This window comes from Carettochelys insculpta, chromosome 1 (genome assembly GCF_033958435.1).
Source record: "Carettochelys insculpta isolate YL-2023 chromosome 1, ASM3395843v1, whole genome shotgun sequence".
NCBI lineage: Eukaryota > Metazoa > Chordata > Testudines > Carettochelyidae > Carettochelys > Carettochelys insculpta.
The window spans coordinates 237,145,208-237,165,116 of record NC_134137.1 but is presented as its reverse complement, the minus strand read 5'-3'; the positions used below and the strand labels follow the sequence as shown (position 1 = coordinate 237,165,116).

At 49.4% G+C, this 19,909-nt stretch overlaps 1 protein-coding gene across 4 annotated transcripts in view; it reads left to right on the top strand.

The window, feature by feature from the left end:
* Nucleotides 1-19,909, top strand: part of TSPAN11 (tetraspanin 11) — a 168,597-nt gene that overhangs the window by 66,941 nt on the left and 81,747 nt on the right. The window lies entirely within an intron of this gene.

Here is a 19,909-nt window from a genome sequence, read left to right as displayed (position 1 = left end):
GAAATAGTCTATTTCGATGAATAACGTCTACACGTCCTCCAGGGCCAGCAACGTCGATGTTCAACTTCGACGTTGCTCAGCCCAACATCGAAATAGGCACAGCGAGGGAACGTCTACACGTCAAAGTAGCACACATCGAAATAGGGATGCCAGGCACAGCTGCAGACAGGGTCACAGGGCGGACTCAGCAGCAAGCCGCTCCCTTAAAGGGCCCCTCCCAGACACAGTTGCACTAAACAACACAAGATCCACAGAGCTGACAACTGGTTGCAGACCCTGTGCCTGCAGCATAGATCCCCAGCTGCCGCAGAAGCAGCCAGAAGCCCTGGGCTAAGGGCTGCTGCCCACGGTGACCATAGAGCCCCGCAGGGGCTGGAGAGAGAGCATCTCTCAACCCCCCAGCTGATGGCCGCCATGGAGGACCCAGCAATTTCGATGTTGCGGGACGCGGATCGTCTACACGGTCCCTACTTCGACGTTGAACGTCGAAGTAGGGTGCTATTCCTATCTCCTCATGAGGTTAACGACTTCGACGTCTCGCCGCCTAACGTCGAAGTTAACTTCGAAATAGCGCCTGACGTGTGTAGACGCGACGGGCGCTATTTCGAAGTTGGTGCCGCTACTTCGAAGTAGCGTGCACGTGTAGACGCAGCTGAAGTTAGCAGCAAGGCAAGTTTTCTTTAAATGGATCCAGAGGTGCATAATGAAACCTAAACAAACTAAACATGGTACTATTCACATGCACTGGGGAGAGCTGAACCAAAGCAAGGAATAGAGTCAGAGTGCTGTATTCTGGGCAAGGAAAGCTCATGAGATGTGACAAAGGCAGGTCAGCCAGCTCCAGGCTGGGAAGGAGGGGTCCTGGTTCTTGCCAGGTATAACTGCTCGCATCCCAGACATATCACCTGCTGTCTCCACTTGGCCCTATCCCAGAGAGTGCAGTGGCTAATCCAGGCCCTCCTGGTCCAGGCCTTGCCTTCACCCCAAGCAGCTGTGAAGCTCTACCCTGCCTGAGTGATCTGAGCACACGCAGGATGTGGAAGAGGGCCACACACACCTAGGCTATATCTGCACTACAATGATTGGTCAACAGGGGTGTATTTAATGGGAAGAAGGAGTCTTTCGAAAATGGGGTTTACTTTTGAAAGAGCAGACTCTACACCGGCTTTCTTCTTTCGAAAGAAGCTCTTTCAAAATTAGAATATGCAAATGAGGTGTGGGATATGCAAATTTATGCCTCATTTGCATTTTCAATTTACCTCATTTGCGTACCTCTTTCGAAAGAGGAATGCAAGTGTAGACACACCCCAGAAGTTTATGTTGGAAGGTATCTTCCAACAAAACTTCTGTGGACAGAATGTGGCTGTACATGAAAGCGGATCACTCTTTCAACAGAGGCTGCCCCCTCTGAGTGTTGACACTGGCTTTCTGTCAGCAAATTCTGTTGAGAAAGGCGTTCTGCCTCCTGGGGAAGCGGCAGAACGCTGCCAACAGGAGTGCCGCGTTCTGTTAATTTACGTCAACAGAATGCATTTGTAATGTGGACGGCTCCATGAGTTTTGTCAACAAAAACTCTCTAGACACAGCCATACAGTTTACAGGGAACATTGTGTAATGTTCTACACCAGTGGTGAGCAACCTGTGGCCCATCAGTATAATCTGATGATGGGCCACAAGATGTTTACTATTTCTCCCTCCTGTGCACTTACTTCCTCTGTTCTGACAGATAACAGTCCAGGCCTCCCTTTGTTTCACTGGAATCTGGTTTTTATCATATAGGCTACGTCTACACTAGCACATTACGTCGAAGTAGCCTATTTCAAAGTAAGAACATCGAAATAGGCTACTTCAATGATTATCGTCTACACGTCCTCCAGGGCTGGCAACGTCGACGTTCAATGTTGAAGTAGTGACGGGGAATGTCGAAAGGAGCCGCCCTGGAAAGAAATGCAGAGCGTCCACACACACAAGCACCCTTTTTCGAAATAAGGGGCCAGGAAAGACTGCGGACCGGGTCACAGAGCACACTAGCCCTTCCGGGGCAGCTGCAGGCCGCTCCTTTAAAGGGCCCCTCCCAGACACACCCGGCCTGCACAGCACGAGGTCTCCAGAGCAGTAGCCACTCTCTCGCAGACCAAGTCACAGCAGATATGGACACCCAGCAGCAGCAGCAGGAAGTGGAGGCCCTCCAGTTAGTCATCCAGGGGGCAAGCGCCCTGCTAGGTGCTGCCCGGGAGGCCACCCAGTGGCTCCTGCCAAAGGAGCCCACCACAGAGGCAGACGGGGACACCCCTGACCAGTGGGCTCCCCTCTTCCTCCCTCACTGGCTGCTCTCCCACCTCTGGAGCTACCCCACCAGCTCCAAGTGGTGGGAGCAGCTTGTCATGCGAAACTGGGACGACGATATGTGGCTCTGGAACGTCTGCATGTGCCGGCAGACCTTTCTCGAGCTCTGCCAGTGGCTCACCCCAGCACTGAGGCACCAGGGCACCCGGATGCGGCGCGCCCTCTCCGTTGAGAAGAGCTATCGCTCCATGGGACACCAGTTTGGAGTGGGAAAGGCCACGGTCGGGGTCATCGTCATGGAGGTAAGGAGGCCCAGGCACGCTCCCACTGGGGGGCGTGGGGGCTGGGTGTGGGCTTGGGGAGGGAGGGAAGGAGGGGCCGGGTGTGGGGCTGGAAAGGGACGGGTACTGGGGAGGGACGGGCTAGGCAAATGGGGTACCCGGGGAGGTGTCTGGGAGCGGGGCCTGGGGGAAGGGCCCCGGGGCACCCTGCACAGCCTCACGGGCACTTGTGTTCCCTCCCAACAGGTGGTCCGTGCGCTTAATGCCATGTTGCTCTAGAGGGTCGTCCGACTCGGGGACCTGGACGCAGCCGTCGCCGGATTCGCCTCCATGGGGTTCCCCAACTGCTTCGGGGCCCTGGATGGGACCCACATCCCCATCCACGCCCCGGACCACAGCAGAGGAAGATACATAAACCGCAGGGGCTACTATTCCGTGGTCCTGCAGGCCATGGTGGACAGTCGGGGCCGCTTCCAGGACGTGTACATGGGCTGGCCCGGCTGCACACACGATGCCTGTGTTTTTAGGAACTCGGGCCTGTGCCACCGGCTGGAGGTGGGGACCTACATCCCCCAGAGGGAGATCCCTCTGGGGGACACCACTGTACCCCTCTGCGTCATGGCGGACGCAGCCTACCCCCTGCAGCCCTGGCTCATGCGCCCGTACACCGGCCACCTCAACGCCAGCCAGGAGCGGTTCAATGCCCGCCTGAACCACACCCACCAGGTGGTGGAGAGAACATTTGGCCATCTGAAGGGCCACTGGAGTTGCCTCCTTGGCCGACTGGACGTCAGCCTCCAAAACATCCCCCAGGTTGTGGGTGCATGCTGCACGCTCCACAACATCGTTGAGAGCAAGGGGAAGGCTTTCTTCCAGGGGTGGGCGGTTGACGCCGGCACAGGCTTCCCTCAGCCGGCCACCGCACCCAGCCGCCAGGCCCACCATGAGGGGGTACGGGTCCATGAGGCCCTGCGGGCCCACTTCGATCAGGGAGACCCCTGAGCACCTCCCTGGCCTTCCCCAGAAGACCCCCCCACACACACAGCCCGCACACCACCCCCAACACCCGCACGCCACCACCCTAACAAGCACACGCCTCCAGCTTTTTGGAAATAAAACCTTTCTTTTTTAAACTGGATAACTTGCGTGATTCAACAAAGAAACTGCAACTAATCTACAAAAAGGGGACAACTATATACAAAAAGGGGGACAACTATGTACATGGGCCAACAACCGAGCCATCCGCTGGGCCCCCATCAGTCCAGGGTGGGGGTAGAGGGGCGTGAGCCCCGGCGGGTACGGCTCGCAACCCCCCTCCCCGTGTCCATGGTCCCCGGAGTGGCCAGCTGGGGCTGGGAGGACTGGCAGGTAGGGCCGGGATGCCTCTGCTGGCCGGTCTTCAGCCCCAGTGTGCTCTGTGGAGCTTGGCGGGGGCGGGGCGGCAGGCGGGGCAGCAGGCGGCGAGGCAGGTAGAGCGGCAGGGAGGGCGGCCTGGGAGGCAGCGGGGGGTGGGAGCCGGGCAACGGCCTCCCCGATCGACCTGGCTATGTCCCTGAAAACCCTCATAAAGTCCTCCCATGCCACCCACCGCCGGGTGGACTCCTCCCGGTCAAAGCAGAGTCTCTCCTCCGCCACCTCCGTCTGCCGCCGGCGAGCTGCCGGGAGCTGAGGGTCCACCGGGGCCATCCCCAGAGTCCGGCGGTGGCGGGACCGTCCCACTGGCCTTGGGGGTGTCTCCAGGCGCTGGTGGTGGCCAAACTCCGGTGGGCTGTCAGGGACAACAGAGGGTGCCTGGCTGCCTGGGGCGTCGGATGCTGCAGCTGGAGAGAGGGAGAGAAGGAGGGGAAGGCTGTTAGTACAGTGCCCTGGCCCATGGCCCGTTCTCCCCGCCCCCTCTTGGGTGCTGGGTCTCTGTCCCCATCGGTGGGTTTGATGTCCCTGTTGGCTGTCACCATGGCATTGTCCCCCTGCCCCCGGGGTCAGGACTGAGTTCTGTCCATGGGTACAGGTGCTGATGGGCACTGATGACCATGCCGCCGTCCTGGACTGTACTGAGGCTGCGCGTTCGCGGGTTGGGGTCCGCTGGGATTGTGTGAGGCTCCCGGTTGTGGCTGGTGCCCCCGCCCTGTGGCCCATGGGTGTGTGCTCTGTGGGGTACGTACCCGACCGTCCATTGCTGCAGTCGGGGGAAGCCCGGTGGGCGGATGCCCGGCTGGTGCTCCGGGGGCAGAGGTCGATGAGGAGCCCCCGCTCCTCGCTGCTGGACCCCTCCTCCGCTGTCCCGAGGGGGGGCTCCTCGGGTGGGCCCCGGGGTGCGGGGCTGGCCTCCGGGCTGGACTCTGGCTCCGAGGCCTGCTGGGGCTCGTCAGCCAAAGTGTCAAGGGTGGCCGGGGGGGAGGAGGTGTCCCGGGGGCCCAGGATGGCCCTGAGCTCCCTGTAATAGGGGCAAGTGGCGGGAACAGCCCCAGACCGCTTGGCCGAGTCCCGGGCCCGGGTGTACCCCTGCCGCAGCTCCTTCATTTTACTCCGGACATGATCCGGAGTGCAGGCAGGGTGACCCCGGGCGGCCAGGCCCTCAGCCAGTCGGGCGAATGCTTCTGCGTTCCGCCACTTGCTCCCCATCACGTGGAGCACCTCCTCCTCACCCCATAGCCCCAACAGGTCTCGGAGCTCGGCCTCCGACCAAGAGAGGCCCTGCGTCCTTTTGGCCCCCACTTGGCTGCTGGGGGTGCCTGGGTCCCCTCAGGAGGGGAGCCCTGGGGGCGCTCAGGAGGCTGCCTTGAGGCCATGGATAAAGGCAGCAGGGATCGGGGCCTTTGAGAAGCGTGCAGGGCTAGCATGTGCCTGTGCTGCTGCCTGCATGCTCTCAGCTTCCTGCCACAGGAAATCCGGGTCGGTGCTGCCTTTAAGGCTGCTGCACGGTGACCATAGAGCCCCCCAGGGGCTGGAAAGAGCGTCTCTCAACCCCTCAGCTGATGGCCACCGTGGAGGACCCCGCAATTTCGAAGTAGCAGGACGCGGATCGTCTACACATACCCAACATTGACGTTGAACGTCGATGTAGGGTGCTACTCCCATCCTCAGATGGGAATAGCGACTTCGACGTCTTGCCGCCTAGTGTCGATTTCAACGTCAAAATAGAACCCAGCGCATGTAGACACGCCGGGTGCTATTTTGACATTGTGCTGGCTACTTCAAAGTAGCCGGCTAGGGTAGACGCACCTGTAGTGGTTGCAATGCCATGATTTCTGTTTCAGGTTTTAATTTGGCTGGAGCCACCTTTTTCCATTTCTTTGCCTATCCTTTAGGCACAGGGTAGTCAGCTGACACCTGTGATTGACAACAAATAATTGCAACAGGGAACAGCACATCTTTTCTGTAGGGCTACGTCTACACGTGCACGCTACATCGAAATAGCTAATTTCGAAGTAGCGACATCGAAATAGCCTATTTCGATGAATAACGTCTACACGTCCTCCAGGGCCGGCAACGTCGATGTTCAACTTCGACGTTGCTCAGCCCAACATCGAAATAGGCGCAGCGAGGGAACGTCTACACGCCAAAGTAGCACACATCGAAATAAGGGAGCCAGGCACAGCTGCAGACAGGGTCACGGGGCGGACTCAACAGCAAGTCGCTCCCTTAAAGGGCCCCTCCCAGACACACTTTCATTAAACAGTGCAAGATACACAGAGCCAACAACTAGTTGCAGACCCTGTATATGCAGCACGGACCCCCAGCTGCAGCAGCAGCAGCCAGAAGCCCTGGGCTAAGGGCTGCTGCACACGGTGACCACAGAGCCCCGCAAGGGCTGGAGAGAGAGTATCTCTCAACCCCCCAGCTGATGGCCGCCATGGCGGACCCCGCTATTTCGATGTTGCGGGACGCAGATCGTCTACACGTCCCTACTTCGATGTTGAACGTCGAAGTAGGGCGCTATTCCCATCCCCTCATGGGGTTAGCGACTTCGACGTCTCGCCGCCTAACGTCGATTTCAACTTCGAAATAGCGCCCAACACGTGTAGCCGCGACGGGCGCTATTTCGAAGTTACTGCCGCTACTTCGAAGTAGTGTGCACGTGTAGACGCAGCTTAGGTGTTTTACAACTGCTTGCAGTGTTTTACTCTGGTTTTGTGCTTGTTGTCTATGGACTTGTTGCTGCCCTGATAGAAAAGCAGAAGCATTCCACGACTCTGTAGCATCTCTTGCTTCTTTTAATTCTGTTTCTTATACTTCTTCTGTCAACTTTGTGACATGTTGTTTTAACCATTTAATAGCCACAGTTATAATTGCAATATTCTACATTTCAGGACAATAGTCTTTTCCCTAGCCTTACAGATTCCATTCTCCATTTCTTCCCCACTTTGTTTTTTAAATGCATATAGGTTCCCCGTGTTGGCAATTGTGAAAGTTTCTTCTTTGGGGGTTTGCAGGGAAGAAATAAGGGAATTCCCTACCTTATGGTCTTCTGTCATGTTAGATCGCGATTCCTACAAGGGACAGCTTGTTTGCAAGATCAGATGTGAGTTACCAGCAGCGTTCCCTGTAACCTGAGTGCTTGGACGCCTGCCCAGGAGAGATTCTGGGGCTGTTAGCCAATTAGCAGAACTCTCACAGCAGCCCACAGCTGGCAGCTTGCATGTCTAGTGGTGGTGCACATTGCTTTTTGTCCTGCCCTCAGAGGTCAACCAGAACAGTTTTTCGCCTCTCTTCCTGCAACAACCTGCCATGTACTGGAAAACGGCTATCAAGTTTTCCCTCAGTATTCTGAAAATCGAGAAATGGGGTCCACATTATTTTTCAAAGTCATTTAACTGTTCTCTGCAGTGACAAGCTATTAGTTCTGTGGCTATTAACTCTTGTTTGAAAAATGTTGACTAGCTATAGATTTTAGTGATCAAATTCTGAGTAAGGATTTTGAGTTTAGATTCCTTGTGATTTCATGGGTGTTTGAAAGAGCTCAGAAGCTCTCAGGATTGTGACCTATGTGTACACCCATGAATTGGCTTCAGGTAGATCCAGGAGATCCTCTATAACAGCTTGAAAATAAGCGTCGTGCTTTATCAAATTCACACCAAATATGTCATACTGTGACTATTTTAATAGTAAGGCCATTAGTCATGCTTGATTACATATGGTTATCTGAATAAGAAAGGTTATATAGCAGCAGTGGCCCAAGAATTTGTACAGTCATTGCTTATGGATGCCAAATAGAATCTAAATCTGAAATGTTTTGTCTGCTGAAATGATGGAAACGCTAAAGAAAAGATTTAGGTTGTTTGTTTTGGGGTTTTTTTCCCCTAATTGAGTGTGCTCAAACTGGATTTTCAGCAGGCTATTTTATTTATAAAAGTTTATTCATTAGGGGTGCGTCTAGACTAGCCAGCTACTTCGAAGTAGCCGGCACAACATCGAAATAGCACGTCGCGTCTACATGTGCCGTGCGCTATTTCGACGTTGAAATCGACGTTAGGCTGCAAGACGTCGAAATCACTATTCCTATCCGAAGATGGGAATAGTGCCCTATTTCTACATTCAACATCTAAGTAGGGCGTGTGTAGATGATCCGTGTCTCGCTACTTCAAAATAGCGGGGTCGTCCATGGCGGCCATCAGCTGAGGGGTTGAGAGATGCTCTGTCCAGCCCCTGCAGGGATCTGTGGTCACTGTGTGCAGCAGCCCTTAGCCCAGGGCTTCTGGCTGCTGCTGCTGCTGCTGCTGCAGCTGGCGGTCCATGCTGTGTGCACGGGGTCTGCAACCGGTTGTCGGCTCTGTGGACCTCGTGCTGTGCAGCCCAAGTGTGCCTGGGAGGGGCCCTTTAAGGGAGCAGTTTGCTCTTGTCCCAGAAGGGCTAGTCCAGCCTGTGACCCCATCTGCAGGCTTTGCTGGCCCCTTATTTTGATGGAGAGTGCTTGTGTGTGTGGATGCTCCTCATTTCCTTATGGGGTGGCTCCTTTCGACGTTCCCTGTCGCTACTTCAACATTGAACATCAACGGCACCAGCCCTGGCGGACGTGTAGACAATACGCGTCGAAGTAGCCTATTTCAATGTTCTTACTTAGAAATAAGCTACTTTGACGTAGTGTGCTAGTGTAGACGTAGCTTAGGAGTACTTTAGCAGTCTTCATTCATAGAGCTCAAAGAGTGAGGTATATTATCCCCATTTTTAAGGTGGATCAACAGAGGCACAGAACAGTGAACTGAGATTCCTGCAGTCTCACAGGACATAATTGTCAGAGCTGAGAGTAGAATTCAGGTTTCTTCATTCCTCAAGCTTCATTTCTGATGCTGTGCCTTATTTTACTAGTCACTAAACTGAGATTTTTGCCTCAAAAATAGATGGTTTTTGTAGATATTAGTTTTGAAATCCTTGAAACAATCAGGAATGCTGTCAGTTGCGAAAGAAAAATGTACATAGAAGTGACTCTGTTCAAAGTAAAAAATGAGTTCAGAGGCATTTAGTTAAATAGTAGTTGACCACTGTTTTTATTTCCTCAACCCTAAACAGAAGGAAAAAAAGCAAGAACACCTTCTACAGAAGATCATCATCTTCCATTTCATTTTCTTTTCCTTCGTTCTTGTTTCAGATTTGAGCATTGACATACTACTGACACTCTGCATATCATAAAGGCAAATGAACTGATGAACAAACCATGGCTGCACAGGAGTGCTCTGAGCCAAGATAAAACCCTTAACTAATATGAGTAATGCATTGTACAAAGAGGCTACCATATGGAGCCAATCATTATCCCGATGTATTTCTTATAGCAGGGAAAGAGCGGGGTACCTGCCTTAACTGAGCCAAATTATATTTCAGCCTGTTATGGCTTCTTCCCCACTCTAGCAAGACAAATACAGAAGTGGGGGCCTTATTTACCAGGTTTTGGTATAAACTTCCCCCCAGAAATTCTAAAAATCTTAGATTTTGGGGATAAAATTTGCTCCCACCACCCAAGTAATAATAAGGAAACCAGGGAGAGACTATTTGGGAAATCTCAGCCCCAAAAGTAAAAACCAGGACACAAACATTAACCAATACCAGGTTAATAAAAAGAAAAAGAGAGAACTTTTATTATTACAACAATATTTATGTTGCAAGCCTTATGACTAGATGGAAGAGTTACAAAGTAAAACACATGGGGAGTCTCCACCAAGGGCCTAGAACTTGGTTACAAGGAGAGTAAAAGAACATTTCTAAAAAGTGCACAGACATCAGATCCCACTTCCCAAACCATAAAACAATAAAGCCTAACGGATTTATTTAAACTTTACCCTACTTACAGGAGATTGGAGGGCCTGCTTTTGGAGGGAGATATTCTGTGTCTGTCTCCCTCATGGCTGGAAAAAAGAAAAAGCAACAGAGGACAGAAAAAGGGAGGAGCCAAAAATTTAATTTGTACCTACATTCCTATAGGCCAACCCCACCTGGCTAAGGAGGTTAACCCTTTTACTCCCAGGCTGCTGGCCAACCCTCATGATTATAACACAGCCTATTGGAAGACTACTATGAAAATGAAAGCCATAGTGAACATAAAAGCATATTGCTTCCACTGGATTTTCTCTAGCAAACAAGCATCAGTCACGTTAATGATTGTCAAAAAAGGAAGCTTCCTCCAATAGATGAATTTTACTTTTAAGCTGTACAGGACCGACTTGCATCTTTTCACAGATCAAACAAGAGGATGGCCACACTCCCATCATAGATTTGTTGCAAGTGAGTTTAGGGCTCGTGTGAAGTGCCAACCTGTTTGTCTACAAATGACTTGCAAGTGGACATATGGAGGTACTTATTATGGCTGGTCATTTTCTTTAAAAAAAGAAAAACAGAAAATTTCACAAGTCTGATTTTGTCAAAACTCAATTTTCCTGCTGAAAATGGAATATTTTACGAGCTCTAGCTAAAACTTTCATGTTGGCAAGTGCAATTCATTTCTGGGCAAAAAAAAAAAAAAGAAGTAAATAGAAGTATATGTTAAGCCTGTACCAATAATCCTGTAGTTAAGAAGCGTAAGTACTCAGTTTTGTACCAGCAGCCACTAAATTCAAGGGTCGCATGTTACAAGGACAAAATACAGACAAAAAATGGGAGTCTATCTGTCTTTTTTGGAAATTAGCTGAATTTTGTACTATCTGAGACGAAACTATGGGCTGGGAAAGGCGAGTCTGAAATTGTTAGTCAACAAGTAATTTTGTTTCTCTAAATTAAACATTTTGCAGATGAGAAATGGCAGGCCAGTTTTACAATTTGTCACTCTTAGTGCCAAGTCAAAGGTGTCTCACTATTTAGTTACATGCTTCAGGGAGCACCACAGTTAAGCCTGAGCACAGTTATTAAGCATGGCTCTTTTATTATTAAAGAAAGGAAAATAAAATATTGGACAAAACAGCACACAACCAAATACAAATGATAAACTGGTTATTTGTATTACAATTTCTTTGGTATGCCTTTCTGTGGAAACTTTTAACAGAGATTATGTGTTTGAGAGTGGACCATCTTTGGGGGCTTTTTTTTATCTTAGCAAGATAAAACCGAATATTTTGTTTTCCAAAATTATTGTGAATTCAATTTTAATATCTAATTAGCAAGGCTACAATTTTGTGAAGGTGGTCACAGAATGGTTATGGAGACTTCAGTGACTTCAACCTACCAGTGGCTGGGAGTTGCAGAGTACCCCCTGCCACCGGTGGGGCCCCTCCTGAGCTCTATGCCACCCTTGCTGTGGAAGGTAAAGGCCCCTAGAGTTCCAAGCTGAGGCTGCCCTAGCGGTCCAGCTACACAGATGGTATGTGGACAGCTCCCCATTTTGTCACAGATATTTTTAGTAAAAGCCACAGACAGGTCATGGGTGTGCATGAACTTTTGCTTTATTGCCTGAGAGCTGCCTGGGAGTTTTACCAAACATATCTGTGACAAAATCTTAGCCTTATTTCTTAGATACTTAGAACTCTTTGGGGATGGGCAAAATAATTTGTTTAAGTGCGGGAGAAGCCTGTCAAGTTAGCAATAATAATCTGAACAATTTATTCTGGGGCAAAGTAAGTAATTTGAACAAAATCCTATGAAATTGAAGAATATATGTAAATTAATTACTTAGCTGAGTAAGTGGCGTCTATCTTAAGACACACCAATAACAAATCTTAAGAATTTTAAATCCAGGTATATCCAACTATTTTTTTTTTTAACCAGTGTTTAGCCCCTGCTTCATTCCAGGAATACATAAATAAATCACCTGCTCCTGGTCTACACTAGAGGGATTATTTTGAAATAACTCCAGTTATTTTGAAATAACAGGTTGTCTGTGCTCACTAGGGCTCTATCTACACTACAGTGATCTTTTAAAATAAGTTCTTCTGGAAGATCTTTTTCAAAAAAACTTCTTTCAAAAGAGCACGTCCACACACAAAAAAGTAGATAAAGAAATCAATCCACTCTTTCGATAGAGTCCACACAGGCCCTGCTCTTTTGAAAGGACAAGCCAGGGATCAAAAAATCCAGCACCATGAGGACTGTTCTTTCAAAAGAAGGGCCCACGGAGCGTCTATACACACTTTTTTTCTAAAGAAGCTTTCGAAAGGAGCTTCTTCCTGATGCAGGAGCGGAAGAGGGGTTCCAAAAGAGAAGCCACGTTCTATCGATTTCAGATTGGAAGAGCCCATTTTGTGTGGAGATGCTCTGTGTGTTCTTTCAAAAAAGGACCAGATTTTTCTGAAAGAATTTGCTACTGTAGACTCAGCCTAGACAATCCATTATTTTAAAATAACTGGGGGTTACTTCAAAATAATACAGTTCCAGTTATGAGAGGAGAAAGTACCTGTTTCAAAACAGTTATTTCAAAATAGCGCTAGTGTGCACAGACAGGGGCTGTTGTTCTGAGGTAATTGGCCTCCAGTAGCCTGGCAAAGCTGCAGACCTGACCACCCTAGGCACACCTGCAGCCAACTCCATTGCTTGACTTCTTCCCAACAGAGCCATAAAGGAGCTGGCCCCAGGCAAAAGGGCTGGCTGCATGTGGGCTGCCTTGAAGCCCGAGCTGCCATGCAGGGTTCTCCAGGGAATCTGTGAGCCAGACCAGAGCTCAAAGCAAGCTCCCAACAGTCGACAGCACCACTGGAGCTGCTCCTGTGGCACCTAGTGCCCCGGAACACGGGCGAGCACCACCCCGAACCGATGTGGAGATAATGGACCTCAGAGGGTCTGCGAGAACAAGAGCACTCTGCAGGATTTCCGCAGCAGCCAGTGGAATGCCAAGGTCTGTGGCTGGGTCGCCGCTGGCCTGGTGGAAAAGGGGCACACCCAGACCCGGGAGCAGAGCCAGCTCAAAATCAAAGAGGTCCGCCAGGACTGCAACAAGGCCTGGGAGAAGTCCAGCCACTCTGGGGCGACACCCCACAGGTGGCACTATTATGAGCAGCTGGACACTGTCAGGAGTTGGAGGGACACGTCATAGCTCCACCCCCCCACAATTATGGAATCTGTCCAGGGTGTGTCCAGTATCACTCTTGAGGTGCCCAAGAATGACAGCAGGGAGGAGAAGCAGGAGGAGCCCACCACGTCTATTAGCCAGGAGGTTCTGCTGACCCTGGAGCCGGTCCTCCATGCCCAGGACGAGGGCACTTCATGCAAGTTAGAAACCTTTCCCTATCACTGAGGGGACAGGCAGCGGCTGGGGGGGAGTGTTCTCCTCTCATGGCCCATGCAGCATGGGGAGGTTGCAAAAACAGCCCAGCCACCTGTCTGTGTGTGGCGCTCCAGTCCAGAGCAATCAACTCCAGGGTGTTCCTACACGGGGAACCCCATGGTCCCTCTCATGAGGTTCCTGTAGAGACCTGCCTCATTCCAGCCTCTGTGGTAGGATAACTTCCTGCAACAAGCCACCACTAAGTTGTCTGTGGTCAATGACTTACACAGCAGTGCCACACATAGCCCAGGATCAGCTCCCACAGCAGTTGTTCCTAATGTTGCATGGTGCTGTGGGGGAAACTGATGTTGTGCAGGGGAACCGACTTGCATGGGGAGAGAGGAGCAGAGGCGGAGGAAGGGAAGTCAGTGGCCCTTTCCCCAGCAAGCAGCGTTTGCCATTCACACGCATCTCTGCCCCGCCCTGGCACACCTCCACACACACCAGTGGGCCTGGATAGGCGTCCTCCCTGTGGGGGATGCCACGAGAGCTGAACTCAGGGTATGCAGGATCCAGGCAGAAGGTGAGCTGCCCAGTCCTCCGTCCCACCTGCAGGCCCATGGCTGGCACATTCCCACACAAGGGCATGCAGCACCATGGAGAAGTACCTTGTGGCTGACGTAGTCGGCGTCCCAGTGAGCGAGAGCCAGGATGGGGATGTGCTTTCCATCTGGCCCCTCTGCCCCCTGCAGTTGCAGAAACCCGTGGTGGCAGAGCCATCCATGATGGCATTCACATTTCCCAAAGTGGCAGCTGTGCACAGCAGCACCTGGTTGATGGCATGCATGCGTTATGGGATGCGGTCATAGAAGACTACTTAGGACATTCCCCAATGTGCTGATCATACCACTGACACCCACCTTCTTGTTCTCTGGTCTCCTCCAGCCAACGCACAGTGTTGGAGTTACCATCCCCCTGCAGAGCAATACCTACAGTTTAAGCACAGCTGTGCGTGGAAGCAGTTCTAGAGCACAGCACTCAGGGAACCAACCCCCAGAAAGGATCAAAACCCAAATGAATTTCTCTCTCTCCGTGCAAAAGACTTGCACAGGGGTGGCTCATTAGGTAAAGCTCCTTTATCAGCGAAAGGGAGATATGCACCGTAGTCACTGTCCCCATGTAATAACAGGTTACACTGGGTTTGATTATAAATAAAAGAGTTTTTATTAAGCAAAACAGTAGGATTTAATTGGTGATATATACGGACAAGCAGATCAAAATGAATTGCCAAATCAAATACAAGAGAAAATGCATCGCTACTTCTTAGATGAGTTCTTACCCTAAATAGATGTTCCCGTATCAAGTGAAATCTTCAGGTCAGAAATGATGTTATCCTGATCTGGGTCTCTAGCATGGTGATCTGTCTTTCTTGGGATCTGTCAGGCAATTCCCCTGGCAGGCTGAAGACAAAAGATGGAGGAACCAGTAAAGGAAGGGTGTGGATACATTGGTGTGGGTCCAGTGGAGGGCAGCAAAAATGATTAGGGGGCTGGAGCTCATGACCTATGAGGAGAGGCTGAGAGATTTGGACTTATTTAGTTTACAGAAGAGAAGAGTGAAGGGCAATTTGCTAGCAGCCTTCAGCTTCCTGAAGGGGTCTCTAAAGAGGAAGGAGAGAGGCTGTTCTCAGTAGCAGTGCATGGCAGAACAGGGAGCACTGGTCTTGAGTTACAGAGGGAGAGGTGTAGGATGGATATTAGCAAAAACGGTTTCACCAGGAGAGCCGGGGAGCACTGGAATGCTTTACCTAGGGAGGTTTTTAAGTCCCAGCTTGACAAAGTCCTGGCTGGGATGATTTACTTAGGGTTAATCCTGCTTTAGGCAGGAGGCTAGACTCAGTGACCTCTTGAAATCCCTTCTAGCCCCAGGATGCTATGATTCTAGGAACTCCAGGGTCCTCTTTATACCTTTTCCCTGTGGAGGGAAATCCATTGTTCTCTTTGTCTGTGGCCACACTAACCCCCTCCTTTCAGAGGGGGCATTGCAATGAGGCACTTTCGCAGATGCTAATGAGGCGCTGCCATGAATACGCAGTGCCTCCTTAGCATAATAGTGGCCGCAAGCAATTCGAAAATGCTAGTTTCAAAACACACACTGCCCATGTAGCCAGGGGCCTTTCGAAAGGACCCCCTGATTTCAAAAGCCCCTTCTTCCTATCTGGTTTTGGGAAGAAGGGGCTTTCAAAATCCGGGGGTCCTTTTGAAAGGCCCCTGGCTACACAGGCAGCATGTGTTTCGAAAGTGGCACTTTTAAATTGCGTGTGACTGCCATTATGCTGATTATGCTAATGAGGTGCTGCATATTCATGACAGCACCTCATTAGCATCTGCCGAAGTGCCTCATCACCATGCCCACTCCAAAAGGAGGGGGCTAGTGTGGCCACAGTCTTTGTGTAACAGTGTACTCCAAGATGGAGACTGTCACATGAGCAGGTCACCTGTCCAAAAAACAATGAGAAATCCTATGGCACCCTTAGACTAACAGATATACTGGGGCATAAGCTTTCATGGGCAAAGACCCACTTCATCAGCTACTACCCCTCTGATACTTACAACCTGTCCAAATCCTTTTCAGGCAATCAGCATTTCCTGTCTGCTGGCTTGCATGCTCACAGACGAGTTCCTCAGATGTGAATTGACACCCATTAAGTTGGGTCTTTCTTAGTTAAGTACCACTATCCCCTACCACGCTGTACTCTCACAACAGAAGAACAAAAAGAAGTCCTGTGACACCTTACAGACTAACAGATATTTTCTTCATCAGCAGATCTTTGCCCACAAAAGCTCATGCTCCAAAATATCCATTAGTCTGTAAGGTGCCACAGGACTTCTTGTTGTTCTCAGAGATACAAACTAACACAGCTACCTCTCTAATACTTCTCACAATGGGGTAACCATAGTTCCTGTTGAGGTCTTCCCAAACACAAACATTTGGAACGCTTGTATGTGGATGTACCTATAACTTCAACTACAAAGATGATAACGTGCCCAAAAATAGGTTTTGCAGTTCCAGCAAGTTATAACCTTAAAAATGATAGGTCACAAGCCACCTTTTGTTCCCAGCATTTTTGAGTTACGAACCCATTTTCCATAAAGCACAGGGCACATCTGTCACAGGACAACCTGCAGGAGCATGACCCTGACGGTGGATTTCTCCATGCCAAACTGGTTCCCAATGGAATGGGAGCTGTCCAGCCTGGTACATTTCCCCCAGGGTGTTGTCAATACGCTTCTGCATAGAGATGACAGGTCTCATGTGGATGTCCTGTTGCCTGAGGCCAGGGATGAGTCACTTGCTGAGCTCGTGAAAGGTGGCCTTTGTCATGTGGAAGTTCTGCAGCCACTGATGATCACCCCATCCCTGCTAAATCACACAATCCCACCAGTCGGAGCTGGTGTGACGCTGCTAGAAGTGGTGTTCCACTGGGTGCAGGGGATTGAGGTTGCTGTACAACAGCAGGAGTGCCAGTACCTGTATGAGGGTTCTTGTTGCTCCTTGTCATCGTCCTGCTGGAGCAACGTGCACACAGGTTGGATGACGTGTACCATGAGATGCAGCATGAAGCCCGTGAGCCCGCCACTGGTTTGCAGCCCCTCTAGCTCCATCCTGTGAGTGCTCTGACATCTGCAAGAGCAACCAGATCCACAAGGTTGCACGTCCCCAGTGCATCCCCTTTATGTCCTGGGAGGGAGAGGCAGTGGCAGAGTCACTTGTAAGAAGGCTGTTCACAGCAGCCCCCGCTCTTCCTGGGTTTGTCCCTGGAATTTCTGGTTTCTTTGCGCACCACTTTAAACTGCCAGAGCTAGCCCAGCACACCAGCATCTGTAGGGAGTGGTCATAGCTCCTGCCTTCCGAGATTTCCTGTCAGAGCAATCACAGATTTGGGATGCTGCACAGCAGGTGGTGTGGTCAACATGCCGTGTAGCAGCCCTAACATTGAGCTCTCTGTCCTTCCCCGAGCTCTAGGAACCAGTCAGAGACTTATTGTGTATTTTAATGAGAATTGAGTGTCCCTCTTATGAGTTTTTGCCTACCAGCACAAAGTTGGGAACCAATTGTGCTTATAGAACGAGGGATGACTGTACTTAGACTTTTAGAAAGCCTTTCACATATTTCCTCACCACTTTTCAAACAAAGTAAGTTGTCATGGGATAAGAGGAAAAGTCCTGGTTCAGTAACTGGTTAAAAGACAGGAAATAAAACTTTTTTTTCAGAATGCAGAGTGGCAAATAGTGGTTTCCTCCTGGAGTCTGTGCTGGGGCCAGTGCTGTTCAATATATTCATTAGTGGTCTGGAAAACAGGGTAAACATTGAGGTGGTAAAAATTGCAAATGGTATACAATTACTCAAAATAGTTAAATCCAAACAGATAGTGAAGACTTGCAAAGAGATCTCACAAAACTGGGTGACCGAACAGGAAAATGGCAGATGAAACTTAATGTTGATAAATTTGCAGTGTTGCACATTGGAAAATATAATCCCAACTAGATACACAAAAGGATGAGATCCAAATTAGCTGTTACCACTCAAGAAAAAGATCTTGGAGTCATTGTGGATAGTTCTCTGAAAACATCCGCTCAATGTATAGTAGCAGCCCAAAAAGTTAAAAGTGTTAGGAACCATTAGGAATGGATTAGATAAAGAGAAAGTAAATGATAAAGGGCATGGAACAACTCCTGTAAGAGGAAAGATTAATAAAACTTGGAGTTTTCAGCCTGGCAAAAAGATTACTAAGCGGGAATAAGATAGAGGTCTATAAAAGCATGATTGGTATGGAGAGAGTAAAGGTGTTATTTACTTCTTCACAGAACACAAGAACAAGGGGTCACCAAATGAATTAATAGGCAGCAGGTGAAAGCAAACAAAAGGAATTATTTCTTCACACAGCACAGTCATCCTGTGGAAATAGTTACTGGGATATTTTCTGAAGGCCAAAAATATAACAAGGTTCAAAAAAGAACTAGATTAGTTCTTGGCGGATAGGTCCAGCAATGGCTGTTAGCCAGGATGGTCAGGGAAGTAACCCCATGCTCTGGGAGTTCCTAAGCCTCTGACTGCCAAATGCTGGGACTGAATGACGGAATGGGTCACCTGATGATGGCCTTGGTAGTTCATTCCCTCTGGACCACCTGGCATTGGCCACTGTTGGAAGACAGGATATTAGAGTAGATTAGACCATTGCTCTGGCCCAGTGCAGCCGTTCTTATGTTCATCTTAGATGCGTGAAAGTGCTTAGTAGGATTTTCAAAAACACCTAAGATGCTATTGATTTCCATGGGGATTAGATCTTTGGGTCTTTTTGAAAACCTCATTTCACATCCGTCTGCATCTTCAGGTGCATTTATAAATCATGCCATATGTGTTGGTAGTAGCTTAAGCTGGTTTTCCATCTCTTCCAGGTGATGCTGTGTTTGCAGGTTGGTTAATTTTATGATATACTACGGTTATGTCTACACTAGCCCAAAACTTCAAAATGACCATACAAATGGCCATTTCGAAGTTTACTAATGAAGCGCTGAAATACATATTCAGCACCTCATTAGAATGCCGGCAGCCACGGCACTTGGAAATTGATGTGGCTCGCCGCCGCACAGCCCATCCGGACGGGGCTCCTTTTCGAAAGGACCCCAGCAACTTCAAAATCCCCTTATTCCTATCTGCTATTAGGAATAAGGGGATTTCAAAGTTGCCAGGGTCCTTTTGAAAAGGAGCCCCGTCTGGAAGAGCCATGCAGTGGCGAGCTGCGTCAATTACAAAGTGCCACGGCTGCTGGCATTCTAATGAGGCGCTGAATATGTATTTCAGTGCTTCATTAGTAAACTTTGAAATGGCCATTTGCATGGCCATTTTGAAGTTTTGGGCTAGTGTAGACATGGCCTACATGTTTAAAACCCATGACCGGTGACTTTCAAAGCTACAGGTTGAACCTGTCTAGTCTGGCACTCTCTTGTCCAGCAACATCTGTCATCCAGCATGATTTTAGTTTGTTGGATGACCACTTATTGTGGGTGCGGCCAAGTTTCCAGGGTTCTGTGCTCTCAGTGTTCTGTGCTATTATGCAGCTGTAATTTACCCCTAAATGTCTTCTAAGAGCCCAGTAAGCAATGGAAGTGTTGGTAATGCTGCTAGACAATATTGGCCTCCTGTAGTCCAACAAATTGTCTCATCTGGCACCGGTCAGGTCCCAAGGGTGCCAGAGTAGAAACATTCAGCCTGTAGTGGCTGTGCTGTTTCTCAGTCCCAAAGATTGTTCTAACTTAGTTTTGTGTGGTAAAATAGAGTTTTGTCTCTAACCATTTAGAAGCAATGTGAAATTAGTTTATTGATCATGTTAATCAAATTAGGAGTAAGTGACATGTTTTTTGGATATGCACTGCAGTTTTGGGGCTTTAAAGAAGAATGAATCCCACAGGAATGCGAAAACTTTGTTGGAAAATTTGTTTCAAATTATCTAATTTGATTAGCTTGTTTGAAGTGTGTGGGAAATTGCTGTTTCTTTGGCATAATTTGCATTCTGTTAGGGAATGAGCTGTTTGAGTTTTGCACACTTGACAATGGCTTTAATGAGTTGCACTGTCAAGAGAAAGATTGTGTTTAATCACAGATACAGGAAGCTATTTCCTCAATGCCTATCAGCTAGCTGTACGAGCAAACTAATTGCATA